Genomic DNA, 14,084 nt, shown 5'->3' with positions numbered 1-14,084 from the left:
TTATTGCAACCTTGTGGGGGTTATGGAAAGCCATAAATGAGAAGGTTTTCAATGGGGCTAGGGGGAGTACGGGCCTAGCCACAGAATTCATCAACAGGGCCTTACAGGATCATGAGACCTTCGTTCAGTCGATAGGGCATGAAGATGGTCTAGAGGGTGATGTTAGGAACGATCCTAGTCATCCTCCGGGGTTCTTCCAAATCAATTTGTGGAGGGACAAGACCGAATATGATAGGTTCATTGTGGAGGTGGATGGTGCGTGAGATGAACATTCCACAAGGTCAAGGATAGGATGGGTTGTCACATGTAATGGAAACGCTAACACGATTATGTAAGGAGGAGGAAGCATGGGGCTGCTTCTTTTGCGCTTCAATGTGAGGTTTGGGCTTGCCTGGAAGCGTTAAAATGGGCCAAAGTAAGAGGGGAACAGGGGATTTTAACCTGACGGACTCAGTTGCGGTAATCACCAATCTACAAGAAGGGCGAGGTAAGGATGTCTCGATAGCTTGGGCGATAAAAGAAATCAAAGATGTGGGAGGAACGTTCCAAAGGTGCGCAATCTTAAAAGTCCAAAAGGACCAAGTACAAAAAGCCCACGACATTGTAAAACAATGTCGGCTTACTATGTCTAACTTTATGCCTAGTTTTTAGTTTGTTTTCGTTTAGCTCTTGTAAAAAAAAAAAAAAAAAAAAAAAGAAGATAACTTAAAATATTGAGTTATTTGAATATAGTATTAAACTAATCATCAATATACCTATACTAAAGGCGAGATCGGAAATGACATTTGTCATAACCTGGTTAAAAATTTTCCCTCCAAAAGGGTTTTTTTTTTTTTTTTTTTTTTCCAAAGCTTCTTAAAGAAGTATTTAATTTAATACTTACTTTACAATAATATTTCTTTTCTATTTGGCAAGTATATTCATTTTTACACATTCAACAAAGATTTATTTATTTTATGACGGGAACAAAGTCATATAATACAATAATGTAATCTTATCTATAACTTTGTAATGTAATCCATAGTTATTTTTATTAGTCGTGCATGCATTTCTTCCTCCGTTTTCTGTAATGATTTTAAAAAAATCGTAATTACAGAACTTTCATCCTATTTTGCAATTTGATATTATTTTTTATAGTAAAATAATTGTATTAAACTAATGATAAATGATAAATATTGAAATTACCGTGCATGACACGATATCTAACCTAGTGATAAATTATAAAGATTTATCGTGGATGACACGGGACCTAACTTAGTATGAAAATAATTACAACATTGCCATATGATGGATGATATGATAAACGAGGAGATTAACGGGACGCTTGCTCCTAAAAGTATTCTTCGTTCTTTTTTTCGGCTTCTTCTCCGTCTTGAAAGTTTTCTTACTATTAACTATTTTACTTTTCTAGGTCAGCAGATCTTCATCCTCTCTTTTTCATCATTTTCAATATTCATTTTATTTAGCCGGTTCTGTCGATTACATCAAATTCTTCCATCTTCAATTTGCGGAAGGAAAACAGAAATCAGAAAAGGAAATGCAAAAAAGAGAACAGGGAAAGCAAGGAGGGTCTGGAGGTGGTGTAGCCGCCACTCCGCCACCAAAGAGGGGACGTCCGCTTGGGAGTGGAACTAACAGCGCTGCCGTTGCTGCTGTTGCTGCCGCTGCAGATTCCGCCGCACCTCATACTCTTCTGGGCCCTACCCTTCAGGTCCACAGTGCCTTTGCTGGTTTGTCTCTTTCTTTTACGCCTAGCTCTCTACTTCCCTCCAACCTTTTGAATTTCAATCTTATTTTCTTTGTCACCTGTATACATTTTTATTATAATTATTATTTTAGCACCAGAGTTTTACCACCATAGATTTCAATTTTTGGTGCATTGTGTTACTGTTAATTTGATGGTACTTGTTGAATTGTGCACACAAATTGGGTTCTCTGATTTCTAGAATTTGATAGGTTGCATAGCTAAATAGTTTGATTTTATGAGATTAGGAAAATAAGGGATGTCTTGAGAGAAATAATAGAAAAGTAGGAATGGGGATTTGTAACAATTATGAATACCTGATTTAATTTACTTTCACCGGTTTTTTCATTAAATTAAATTAAGGAAAAATGGAAACTAATAATCCCACCTTTGCTATTTCTACTCAAAACAATCCCACTTTTTCGAAATCTGGAAACAATCCCACCTTTATACCCTATATTCAAATGAGCCTTTTACCGATTTTGGAATTTGGTAACCTGTTTTAGAAGGTGACTTAACACGTGTCCCCTTCTAATTGGTCATTTTTAATAATTTTATATAAAATAATAAAAGAAAGTTTTTTTTTTTAAAAAAAAAAACTCTTTCCCCTTCCTGCTGGAGCCCCTTGTCCTTGCCGGAGCACCCTTCCCCTGCCGTAAAACCCAGCCACCGTTGGACCTTGTCGTCGGTTCCCGCTGGACCAGCCCAACCTTATTCCCCCTTCCCTGATTCCCTCCCCTTCCCTGTTGTATGTCGTCGAATCCCCTTCCCTTCACTCTTCCCTATTTCCCCTTCCCCGATTGTATTACAAGCAATTAATACAATCAATCACTTGTGGTAAATTTTAGCTTTTATAATTCATACAATCAACTAGTTTTAAGGATCAGCAAACAAAGGGGATTTATCATCATTATACTTCATTAGTCAATTAATCATCTTAACCCCACCAAATTAAAGCTTTAATTTGAAAATGTGGCAATTGAAGCAATTATCACAAATTTCTTACAAAAGTCACGAATGATCAGAAAAATGAAAAATAAGACCCAATTCCAAACTTTAAATTCGACGGGGTGGGGGTCGGGGTGAGATGGGATTTTAATTTGACGGGGTGGTCGATGGAAGGGGGATATGTAGGATTTCGGGGTAGCAATGAAGTTGGAGGTGGGGGTTCAGTTCAAGTGGTCGTTGGTGTTGGGGGTTGGGGCTAGTTTTGTTTAGTAGTGGGGGTTCGGTTCAGGTGGCAGCTAGTGGTGGGGTTCCGGTTCTGGTTGCTGATGGTGGGAGTTCTGTCTGGTGGCTGATGGTGGTGGGGGTTCGGTTCAGGTGGCTAATGCTGGTGGGGTTAGGCTAGTTTTGTTCTGGTTAGGCCGGGGGTGGGGGTGGTGATGAGGCGGCGACCATGGTGGTGATGGAGGGGGAGATTGAAGGGGAAATTTTTTTTTTTTAAAAAATAAAAAATTGACGTGTTAAACAAGTTGGAGGTAAAAAGACCCGTTTTGAGAATATGAGGTATAAAGGTGGGATTGTTTCCAGATTTTAAAGAGGTGGGATTGTTTTGAGTAGAAGTAACAAAGGTGGGATTATTAGTTTCCATTTTCCTTAAATTAATGATAACTTATTTAAAATAAATTTGTAGATTAAATAGATTATTGTCAATGCTGTTTATATTATTGTCAATGTGTTTTCTTCATTTGAAGCTAACAAAGTCGTGTATAAAGAGTTGTAATTATAGAAAGTGATGGAAGAAGGATACTTTTCTCATTGAATATTCACAAAATATATGTAGTAGTACAAGAGTAAACTAAATACGGTAATACAAGATTACAACCTCTTGAATCAAGGAGGATAATATCAAAGGAATATTTACAACTATGATAATGGAATTGAATTCCTTAAATCAAGGCATAGTTACAGCTCATGATTATGCCGTTAATATTGTGTTTGACTTTGGATTGTCAATCACAATCCTTTACACGCCCCCTCAAAAACGGTCGAGTAAGCAGAAAGACCGATGATCAGAGTATTGTAAGTTTGACGAGGAAGATGCTTAATTAATGCATCTGCGAGCTGGTCATTTGTTGAGATGTATGCAACTCTTAGTTTCCCCACATTGTACGTTTTCTCTAACAAAATGATAATCCAAGGCTAAGTGCTTCATTTTAGAGTGGAACACAAGGTTTGCACTTACATAGGTTGCACCCGCATCATCACAATAGACGACTGGTGCCATATTAACTTTGTGACCAAGCCTTCGTACAAATTTTGTACCCACAAGATTTCAGCAGTTGCATTTGCTATTGCTCTATACTCAGCCTCGGTAGATGATCTTGCTCTTGTGCGTTGCTTCCTAGAGGTCCAAGATATCGGATTTTTGCCTAGATAGACAATATAAGTTGTTGTTGATATATAATCATCTTTATCACGTGCCCAATCTGCATCCGAGTATGCATGAAGAGTGAGGGGAGAGTTTTTGTGTATAATCAGACCCATGTTCATTGTGCCTCTAAGATATCGAAGGAGTCGATGAAGAGCTTGCATGTGTTGGTTAGTTGGCCTTTGCATGTATTGAGCTAGTTTGTTTACCGCAAATGCTACGTCTGGCCTTGTAAGATTTAGATATTGAAGACTGCCAATGAGTTGTCGGGGATTCGACAATAGTTCACCATGAAGAGACAAAGTGGGATGAGTTGCTAGAGGAGTTGCAACGGGCTTTGCCTCATCCATACTTGCTTTACAAAGAATGTCAGTAATATACTTCTTTTAACTTAAGAGAAGTCCCTGTGGATATGGCACAACTTCAACACCCAAAAAATAGGAGAGGTCCCTAAATCTTTGAGTGAGAAACGTGTAGCTAGATTGTTGACTAAATCCTCCAAAAATGAATTATTATTACTAGTCACAATGATTTCATCAACATATACTAGTAAGTAAATGATATTACCATTTTTGTGAAGCACGAACAGAGATGAATCCGAAATTGTATTTCGAAAACCCAATTTAATCAAATGTTGCCGCAATTCATAGTACCATGCCCTTGGTGCTTGCTTCAATCCGTAGAGAGCCTTGTTTAGTTTACACACATAGGTGGGATGGTTCAGATCACTATAACCGGGTGGTTGAATTGTGTAGACATTGTCAGTGAGAGTGCCTTGGAGAAATGCATTGTTTATGTCTAGTTGACGTAATGGCCAACCTTCACATACGGCTAAAGAGAGAACGAGACAAACTGCGGAAGGCTTCACTACGGGGCTGAAAGTTTCACCGTAGTCGATGCCCGGTCTTTGATTAAAACCTCTAGCTACAAAGCGAGCTTTATATTGAATAATGTTACCATCCTTATTCCTTTTGATACGAAAAATCCACTTGCAACCTATCACATTTTGTGATATGTATGGCGGAACAAGATCTCATGTGTGATTTTTCTCAAGAGCATTTATTTCCTCTAACCATAGCTTTCCGCCAAACAGGGCTTTTTAGAGCTTGAGTGATGTTTTTAGGTACGTCGACAGTGACAACTTGAGCATTTAAGTTGAGCTTGTCGATTGGCTTTCGAATGCCATGTTTGAGACGGGTGGACATTTGATGTGTGGGTTTAGGAGAAGATGGCTAAGAGTAGGATGGGGTATTGTTTTGTGGATTAGAAGGTGATATGGTGGGAGAAGATGGTGTGTCATTATAGTATGGTGTAGTATGTGAATAGGGTGGAGAAGGTGTAGTACGTGGAGTAAGAGGTTGGGATGTTTGAGATGGAGGAGTTAATATTGATAAAGTTAGAGGGGCCCATTCCTCTAGTAATGTAGGCACAGAGATTGAGGTAGCAGTTTTCTCAGAGAAAGGAAATTTATTTTCAATAAAATGCACATGCTTAGAAGTATATATTCGATGGGAATCTAACTCCAAACAATAGTAGGCACTTTGAGTGGGGGAGTAGCCTATAAAGACCCAAGGTTTTGATTTTGGGTCTAATTTGTGGGAAGTATATGGCTTTAACCATGGATGACAAAGACAATCGAAACTCCCAAGTTTTGTGTAATTCGGTTGAGTGCCGAACAACTTGTAGTATGGAGATTCATTGTTAAGAGTGGGTGTAGGCCAACGATTTATGAGATAAGCAACGGTAGAATAAGCATGAGACCAATATTCAAGTGGCTTATTGGCATGAGATAAGAGAGATAGAAATGTCTCAACAATGTGACGATAACGGCGTTCGGAGTAGCCATTATGTTGGGGTGTATGAGGAGTTATAAGATGAGAAATCTCGTCGATAGATAATTTTTTTTGTAAAGACTCATATTCCCCCCATTATTAGAGTAAAGTGTTTTGAGAGGTAGTTTAAAAAATTTCTCAACTAGAGCTTTATATCAAATGAACACATTTTTCGTGTCAGATTTTTGCTTGAGATTATAGAGCCAAATATATTTGGTATAATGATCAACAAATATGACATAATATTTGAATCCATCATGGGAATAGACGGGGGAGGTCCATAAGACAGTATACACATATTCAAGGGGAGCAGTAGGCTTTATAGAGGATATAGAAAAAGGAAGACGATGACTTTTATTACAAGCACATGAATTACAATCTAAGTTAGAAATACTAGCAATATTGAGTTTATTTTTAGATATAAGTTGCCTTAAGGCATTTTTGGACGGATGTCCTAGACGATGATGCCAATCAAGAGGAGTGGTTTTTATGCTTGTATAGACCTTAGGAGAATGTGCTTGAACTTCATAAACCTTTGACTTAGTTGGCCCCCGGAAGAGAGATGCCCCCGTTTTGAGAACCTTCACAAGGAAAGAATTGGATGAGAAGACAATAGAGACATTATTATCTTGACATAATTGAGATATAGAAATGATATTTTTAGATATGGCAGGAAGAACTAGAACATTATGGAGTTGAAGAGAGGAAGTGAGATCTATAGAACCATACTGAGTTATTTTAAGACCCGTACCGTCACCAATGACTAGTTCCTCTGTACCATCATAAGGAGCATGGAGAGAGAGATTATAGAGGTCAGAAGTAATGTGATGAGAGGCTCCACTATCAAGCAACCAAGGTGACATGGAGGTGGAGGCAACAAGTTCACTAGTGTGTGCTTGCGGTTTGGAGTAAGGACGATTTTGTTGCATTGGTGGCGGAGGAGGAGGTGTGGCAGTAGGGAACTGTTGTTTAAACAAGGAGCAATGGGAAACAACATGCAATTGTTCACGACACCACTGACATTTGCCGAGAAAGGACGAGGTTGTTTGTTAAAAGTGGTAGGTGTAGGGAGGATACTTGATCCATTGTTGCGGCTATAGTTGCGATTTTGATTCCTCGTGGTAGTAGCAAGTGGCAGGGAGGGATAGTGTCTGCACGAGCGTGTTGCATTGCTAGCTCCTTGTTGACTAGCTTTTCATGTAGCTCTTCAAAGGAGATGGGGGTGTCCCTAGCATTCACTGATTCAATGACAGAGGTGTATGAGTCATCTAAACCAAGAAGTACTTGATTAGTTATACCTTCATGCTCCATCTTCTTTTCAAAGGCAGCAAGTTGATCTACACCAGCCTTGACAGATTGCATGAACTCGGTGATGGTTCGGTTACCCTCAGTGATGCAGTGAATTGATCTTTGAGTTGCTTAATGTGACCACGGCTAGGTGTGGCATATGTCTTGGCAAGAATGTCCCAAAGTTGCTTAGAGCTTCGGGCTTCGGAAACAAGAGGGTATTGGTTTTGTGAGAGGGTGCCAATTAAAGCACCTATCAGAAGCTTATCCTGACGAGCCCAAAAGGAAAAGTCGGGATTGAGTTTTTCCACACCATCAGTGGTAATAGTAGGAGGAGGACAAGGGAGAGTGCCATCAACATATTGGTAGAGATCATGACCAACCAGAGTGGCCTCAATTTGCATTTTCCATGAAAGGTAGTTCGTAGCGGTAAGCCTGATGGCATTGTTAATGTTGAGAAAGGTGAATGGTTTTGTGGGATCATTGCCATTGGGAATTTGATAGGAGGTGTAGGGGTTTGACAGAGCCATTGAAGTAGAGAAAAAACTGAATTAATTTGAGTTTTAATTTGGATCAAGCGGCTGATACCATATAGAGAGTGATGGAAGAAGGATACTTTTCTCATTGAATATTCACAAAATATATATAGTAGTACAAGAGTAAACTAAATACGGTAATACAAGATTACAACCTCTTGAATCAAGGAGAATAATATCAAAGGAATATTTGCAACTAGATAATGAAATTTAATTCCTTAAATCAAGGCATAGTTACAGCTCATGATTATGCCGTTAATATTGTGTTTGACTTTGGATTGTCAATCACAATCCTTTACAGCAATTGGTTATATACTTTCGAAATCATACTATTTACTTTAATGTTATGTTTCACTACTGATGCACAATATTAGATCTAAACTCTTTAATGTTATGTTTAGTTCTATGTATATATATTTTCCTGTCTACAAATTTATGTAGGTTTTACTTTTAAGATTTAAACTCTTTGGGATTTTCAGATCAAAACCAGAAAAGGATTGTTTTGGCTCTGCAAAGTGGCTTGAAGAGTGATCTGACATGGGCACTAAATACTCTTACTGTACTCTCTTTCAAAGAAAAGGATGAAATTCGCAAAGATGCTACCCCACTGACTAAGATACCTGGATTGTTAGATGCTCTTCTTCAAATTGTATGTTATATCACACACTATCCTTTTTTTTTTCCTGACTTTACACAAAGACGTTTTTAAATTAGGAAGGTGATCTGGAGCCTTGCTTTTTTACTTTATAGATTGATGATTGGCGTGACATAGCTTTACCTAAAGATCTTTCCAGAAACCGGCGCGTGAGGCTGTTGGGTGCAAATGCTCTTGTAACTGGTTTTGGAAATGAATATGAGGCGTTGGCTTCCAGTGACAATTACTCGCAATCCATGTAAATTTTACTTGATTAAGTCATCATTATGCTTGCTTGATTCTGGATTGAATGTTAAAAGGTCTTACAGCCCTTGAGCTGATTGTGGAAAATGTTTATGCAGTGCTGCCCTGGTTCTTATTCATCACAAAAAATTGCAGCAAGACATCGACCTACTGGTTGGTGGTTTGAGGAAGATGGTTTGTTCAATCTAGACGATGATGGGCGTGCTGAGAAGCAGCTGTGTGCTGTTGCTGCATCAAATATCCTCCGTAATTTCTCTTTCATGTATGAAAATGAAATTATCATGGCACAGCACCGTCATTGTTTGGAAACTGTATTTCAGTGTATAGAAGATCAAAACACAGGTGATAGTAACTAAATACATTTAGTTTTAAGCTTTAAACTTAATGAAGACTGTATGTTATCACTGAAAGGCTTAACTGTTTCTCCTTCAATGTGAAATTCTTATTGTTCTAGACATTCTTACAACAGTCATCATCCATTTAATATCAGAAAAATGTATCCACTTACAATGTTGCACCATGAATCATCTATGTTAATATTTTATCCTTCAAATTATTTGTTTTGCTCATTTGCTGTTTTGCCGGGGGGGGGGGGGGGGGGGGCTTTTTACAATGTCTTATGCTAAAATTCAAAATTTCCTGTTTGAGGTCATTCAGTAATGATGCTTATCAACTTCCGTCTTTCTTCCAGAGGATGAAGAACTTGTGACAAATGCCCTGGAGACAATAGTCAATTTGGGCCCATATCTTGATCTACGAATATTCAGCTCTTCAAAGCCTTCATATATTAACATGACGTGAGCATTTGTTTTGCATCTGTAATGAGCTATTTGACCGCTGAAAGTATGAGCCTGTTTTTAATATTCTTTTTGGATCCAGGGAAAAGAGTGCAGTTCAAGCTATCATGGGCATGCTTGATTCTCAGGTCAAAGCATGGCATTGTGCTGCTGCAGAACTGCTTGGCCGTCTGATTATAAATCCTGATAATGAAACATTTCTTCTTTCATTTGCTACCCAGGTTGCAGCTACTTACTGTCTTAACATCTACAGCTTTCCTCAAATTCCGTATATAACTCTTGGATATCTTGATAACATCCATATCTTTGCAGATTTACAAGCGATTAGTTGATCTACTGAGCTTACCAGCAGTCGATGCACAGGCAGCAGCTGTGGGGGCACTCTACAATCTTGTGGAGGTCAATATGGACTGCCGGTTAAATCTGGCAAGTGAACGGTGGTGAGATTTCTTTCCGTTATCACCTCTAATAGCTGTGTGGTCCACCTACTTAAGGATGATCACTAACCATTTATATGCCAAAAATGACTTCCAGGGCTATAGATAGACTGTTGAAAGTAGTTAAGGCACCACATCCTGTTCCTGAAATTTGTCGGAAGGCAGCTACGATCTTAGAAAGCCTAGTCTCTGAGCCACAAAATCGAGTTCCACTCCTTGCATATGAGAATGCCTTTGCAGAGATACTCTTCTCGGAAAGTAAGCATGCTGATACTTTTGCAAGGATATTGTATGAACTGACTTCTCGGCCAAGCAACAAGCAAGGATCAGCACGTGGGATATGGGGCCTGTAGTAGAAGACCGATTTTAGCAGAAAGTGATTAAAGATTTCAATCTTTAGCCTTTTTGTTTCGCCTAGTGTTCGCGAATCATGTCAATGTATACATTTATTCATGAGCAGGAGCTAGTTCATAACCAAAATTGAAATGTATACATTTATGCATGAGCTCAAGTTAGTTTATAACAAAAATCGTAAGGTTTCTGAAAGGAATGTTCCAACATAAAGAAAATCTAAGCACTTTAGGGACTATAAAAAAAAAAAAAAATCTTGAAAGGGTGAAAGGAAAGCAATACTTTCATTAGTTAATACAGTATCCATTGTTTCCACAACTTCATTGGTAGGTTACCATCTAACCAAAATCAATAACAAGGTATTTCTATTTTAATGAATTAAAGTTGCACAAATTGTTTTAAATAAATCTGTCATAACTTAGGTCAAATTATAAACAAGTGTTTGTGTCAAAAAAAAAAAAATTACTACTTTCGGTCTAATTTACTCGCAACAATTTCCTAAAACAAATGGGTCACATTACTTGCAACAACTGTATTTCTTTCATTTTATGTTTTTGGATGGAATGACCAATATACTCTTACTTTTTTTTTTTTAATTTTTTTTTTAAAAAATAACCTTATTAATTAACAAATCTGATTTTATTAGATTAAACCCCAAGCTTAAATAATTAAACCCTCATCCCCTCAAATGTTCTCTCTCCTCCTCCATCCCCATTTTCATGGTGGTTTCGTGGTGTTAAGAGCAGCATGGAAATTGGTGGGTTTCAGATCAACGGCCTCGTGGTTTAAGATCGGCAATCTCGTGGGTTTCAGATTGGTGGGTTCGGTGGGTTGGTTGTGTCGATGTGCTGGGTTGTTTGTTTCGGTGTTGGTCGGCTCGTGGTTTCAGATTGTCGGGTTAGGTGGGTTGGTGGTTTCGTTGGTGTGGTGGTGGTTTCCATGGTGCGGTTGTGGTTTCGTGGGTGTGGGGATCGCAGATCGTGGGTGCGGAGGTTGTAGCTTGTGATTCCGCTGATCGACTGGTGGTTTCGTGGGTGCGGTAGTGGTTGTAGATCGTGGGTGCGGTGCTGGTTCAGTGCTACTGGGTGGTGGTGGTGGGTATTTCGGTGCTGCAGGTGGTGCTAGTGGTGTTGGGTAATTAGTTTAATTTAGTTGAATTTTTTGTGGTTGGATTAATACTTAAAGTGTATGCCCTTATCTTTCACTAACTATACTTAAGATCTTTAACTTGGAAACCGCAACTTCTCCCTTTGTTGTGAGTAAATTGGATCGCAGGTAGTATTAATTACGGAGTATGTGGGAGTATGTGGGTTACGATTTGACTTTCGGGCCAAAATATTAATCTTAAAAACCAATCTATAACAAGGGGCATTGCCCACACTAAATAAATGTAGTAGAATTCCTAATTACGATGAATTTAGGTTTAATATAATGGAAAAAGTTAATGAGCGTCCCCGGGGCGTTAGATAAGAGAATTAAAGTGCAAATATTAGTGTAAAATTAACATAATTACATCGAACGACGCATGATTTTGTCATGAATTCCTAACCTAATACCATTTTAACCAATATAATTTATCCTTATTTAACGCCCCGGAACGCTCGTTAGCAAGATCCTAATATAATATATTTATGGGTCATATTTAGATTAGTTATGCGAGGGTTGAGTCATGTTGGTTTCGAGAATTCGAGAAATGCTGTTGTTTTATTAGGACGGATAAGATCACTCTTGATGAAATTATACTGAGTAACATTATTATTTTGTGTAAAAATCGGTTTGTATTCAGTTTGAGTTATATACAATCGTTTAAGTCAATACTCAACATTGATTTTGACAATTTGGTAGGATTTGTAGTGGTTTTATTTCAGCAACCTAAAATGGGATTTGACCTAAAAACAATTGCAATTAACATGACCAACATAACTCGAGATCTGATTTGATCTGAACTGATATGACATGAACTCGATTTCCATTTGATCCAATAAGACCAATCACTTGACTCAACCCATCTTCTTAGGGTCATCTATTTAAATAAGATGTTTGATTAACATCTATCTGATTCGGGCCAATTTTGTACCATCAAATTGATTCGGGCCAGTTTTGATACATCAAATTTGGATATTACATCCGTTTCATTTAATTGCAATAAAAGAATTTTTTATCTTTTACAAACAATATCTCTTTATTGCAATTAAAATGAAATAGAGGTAATTTTCTCAAAATAAAAATAAAAATAAACAGAGGTAATAAGGGTATCATCAAGTTAGATTTGATTGGTTTCAGTTGGTTAATTGAACCGAGACCCTTTATTAACAGCTCTACATCTAATTCATATAGTTTATGTGGAAACATTATGTAGAAAGAGCCTAATATTATGATTTCAACTTATTATTGAATTATTGTATAATATATATATTTTTCCTAGTTGTGTGTTTTTATATGTTGTTCTCCTCTAGTTTGTCTATTTAATTTGTTTCTATTAATTTTCAACCTTGAAATTATTAAATGCTTGAGTAAAATAAATAATCTCAATTAGAGCGGACTTTTCATGAATAGCGAAGACTTTGATTGCTCCATTATAAAGTTTAATATAATCTCAATAGGTTAGCAGAGATTAAACAAAGTTTAATTAGGATAAAGTTACCTTTCTAAGATTAATTGCTATGGTACAAAATGTGTCCAAATTGTTACTAGCTAGCATCACGACTCACGAGTTACTCACTATGCGTACATGGAGCACTCGAGACCTCGGGAGCTGCCAATGCAGATCTTGCGTGCACAAAAGTGAGTACTCGAGCAATGCAGCTAGCATCATTTAAGACATTATTCTCAAGTGCATCAAATAATTAAAGTATTACTCTGTAATAATAACTAGCACGTACTTTAATAGCTATTGCAATTAACGTTCAACAAATAGTTTGCATTCCTTTCATAATGTACTTTAATATGATTTTTTTTTTTTTGATTTTTGTCCGTTTCATAGGAAATACAATGATTAATGAAAATAATAATTTTGCTATGCGAAGACTTTTTGCTATGATGGTGTCTTTATTTTATAGTTCTAGAAGTTTTACTATCATTTTTCTAGAAGCTTTAATACAATATAGTTGCTTCCTAAGTAAAATTTCGATAAATCAAACAGTAAACAAAAGTCAATTGGAGCGGCCAGAAGGAAAGGCATGTGCATGAGCAATATTTTATTTTGTTTTCTCATACCAATCTCTAATTTGATTGGAATTATTGTCTTATAAATATGAACAACAAATGATCAAATTAATATCATCATTCTTACAAATATAGAAATACAAATGGAAAAAGATTCAATGGTGCATTTTAAGCTCTTCCTAATATTAGGAATTCTTCTGTTTCATTCCTTTGGTAATCAACTTATATTACTCAATCTGTTTCTTTAAGTTGTTTTCATTCCTTTTTTTTTTCTTTCTTTTTTAATTATAAATTATCTAACCAAAGGTAAAATGTTATAAAATACTAACTTTGTACGGAATTACACTGTTCACCCACCTCAAAACATCCCCAAGCTAAGTCACCATTTTTATCCCCAAAACCAACAAAACCTGCTTGAAATGTCTCCACCACGCCGAAGCCACCCTCCAACTAACCCCAAAACCATCACCTCTTACCCCAAAAACCACCATTCCGAGCACAAAACTACCCTCACCAATTCAGAATATCCCCCAACCACCCCGAAAATAACTTTAGCATCTTGAAAACCAACCACCGTGGTGGTTTTGAGGGTGTTTTCAAGTGGGTCAAGAGTGGAAATTCATCTAAAGGAAGTATTTTGCAACATTTTACTTTTAATTTGGT

General features: G+C 37.3%; 1 pseudogene; it reads left to right on the top strand.

Annotated features, from left to right (window-relative positions):
* Nucleotides 1-1,318: 1,318 nt before the first annotated feature.
* LOC110727836 lies at nt 1,319-10,451 on the top strand (annotated as a pseudogene).
* The last annotated feature ends 3,633 nt before the right edge of the window (nt 10,452-14,084 follow it).

This window comes from Chenopodium quinoa, unplaced genomic scaffold (genome assembly GCF_001683475.1).
Source record: "Chenopodium quinoa cultivar QQ74 unplaced genomic scaffold, ASM168347v1, whole genome shotgun sequence".
Taxonomy (NCBI): Eukaryota; Viridiplantae; Streptophyta; class Magnoliopsida; order Caryophyllales; family Amaranthaceae; genus Chenopodium; species Chenopodium quinoa.
Note: the sequence above shows the minus strand (reverse complement) of the source record. Positions and strands in the feature narration are given on the sequence as shown.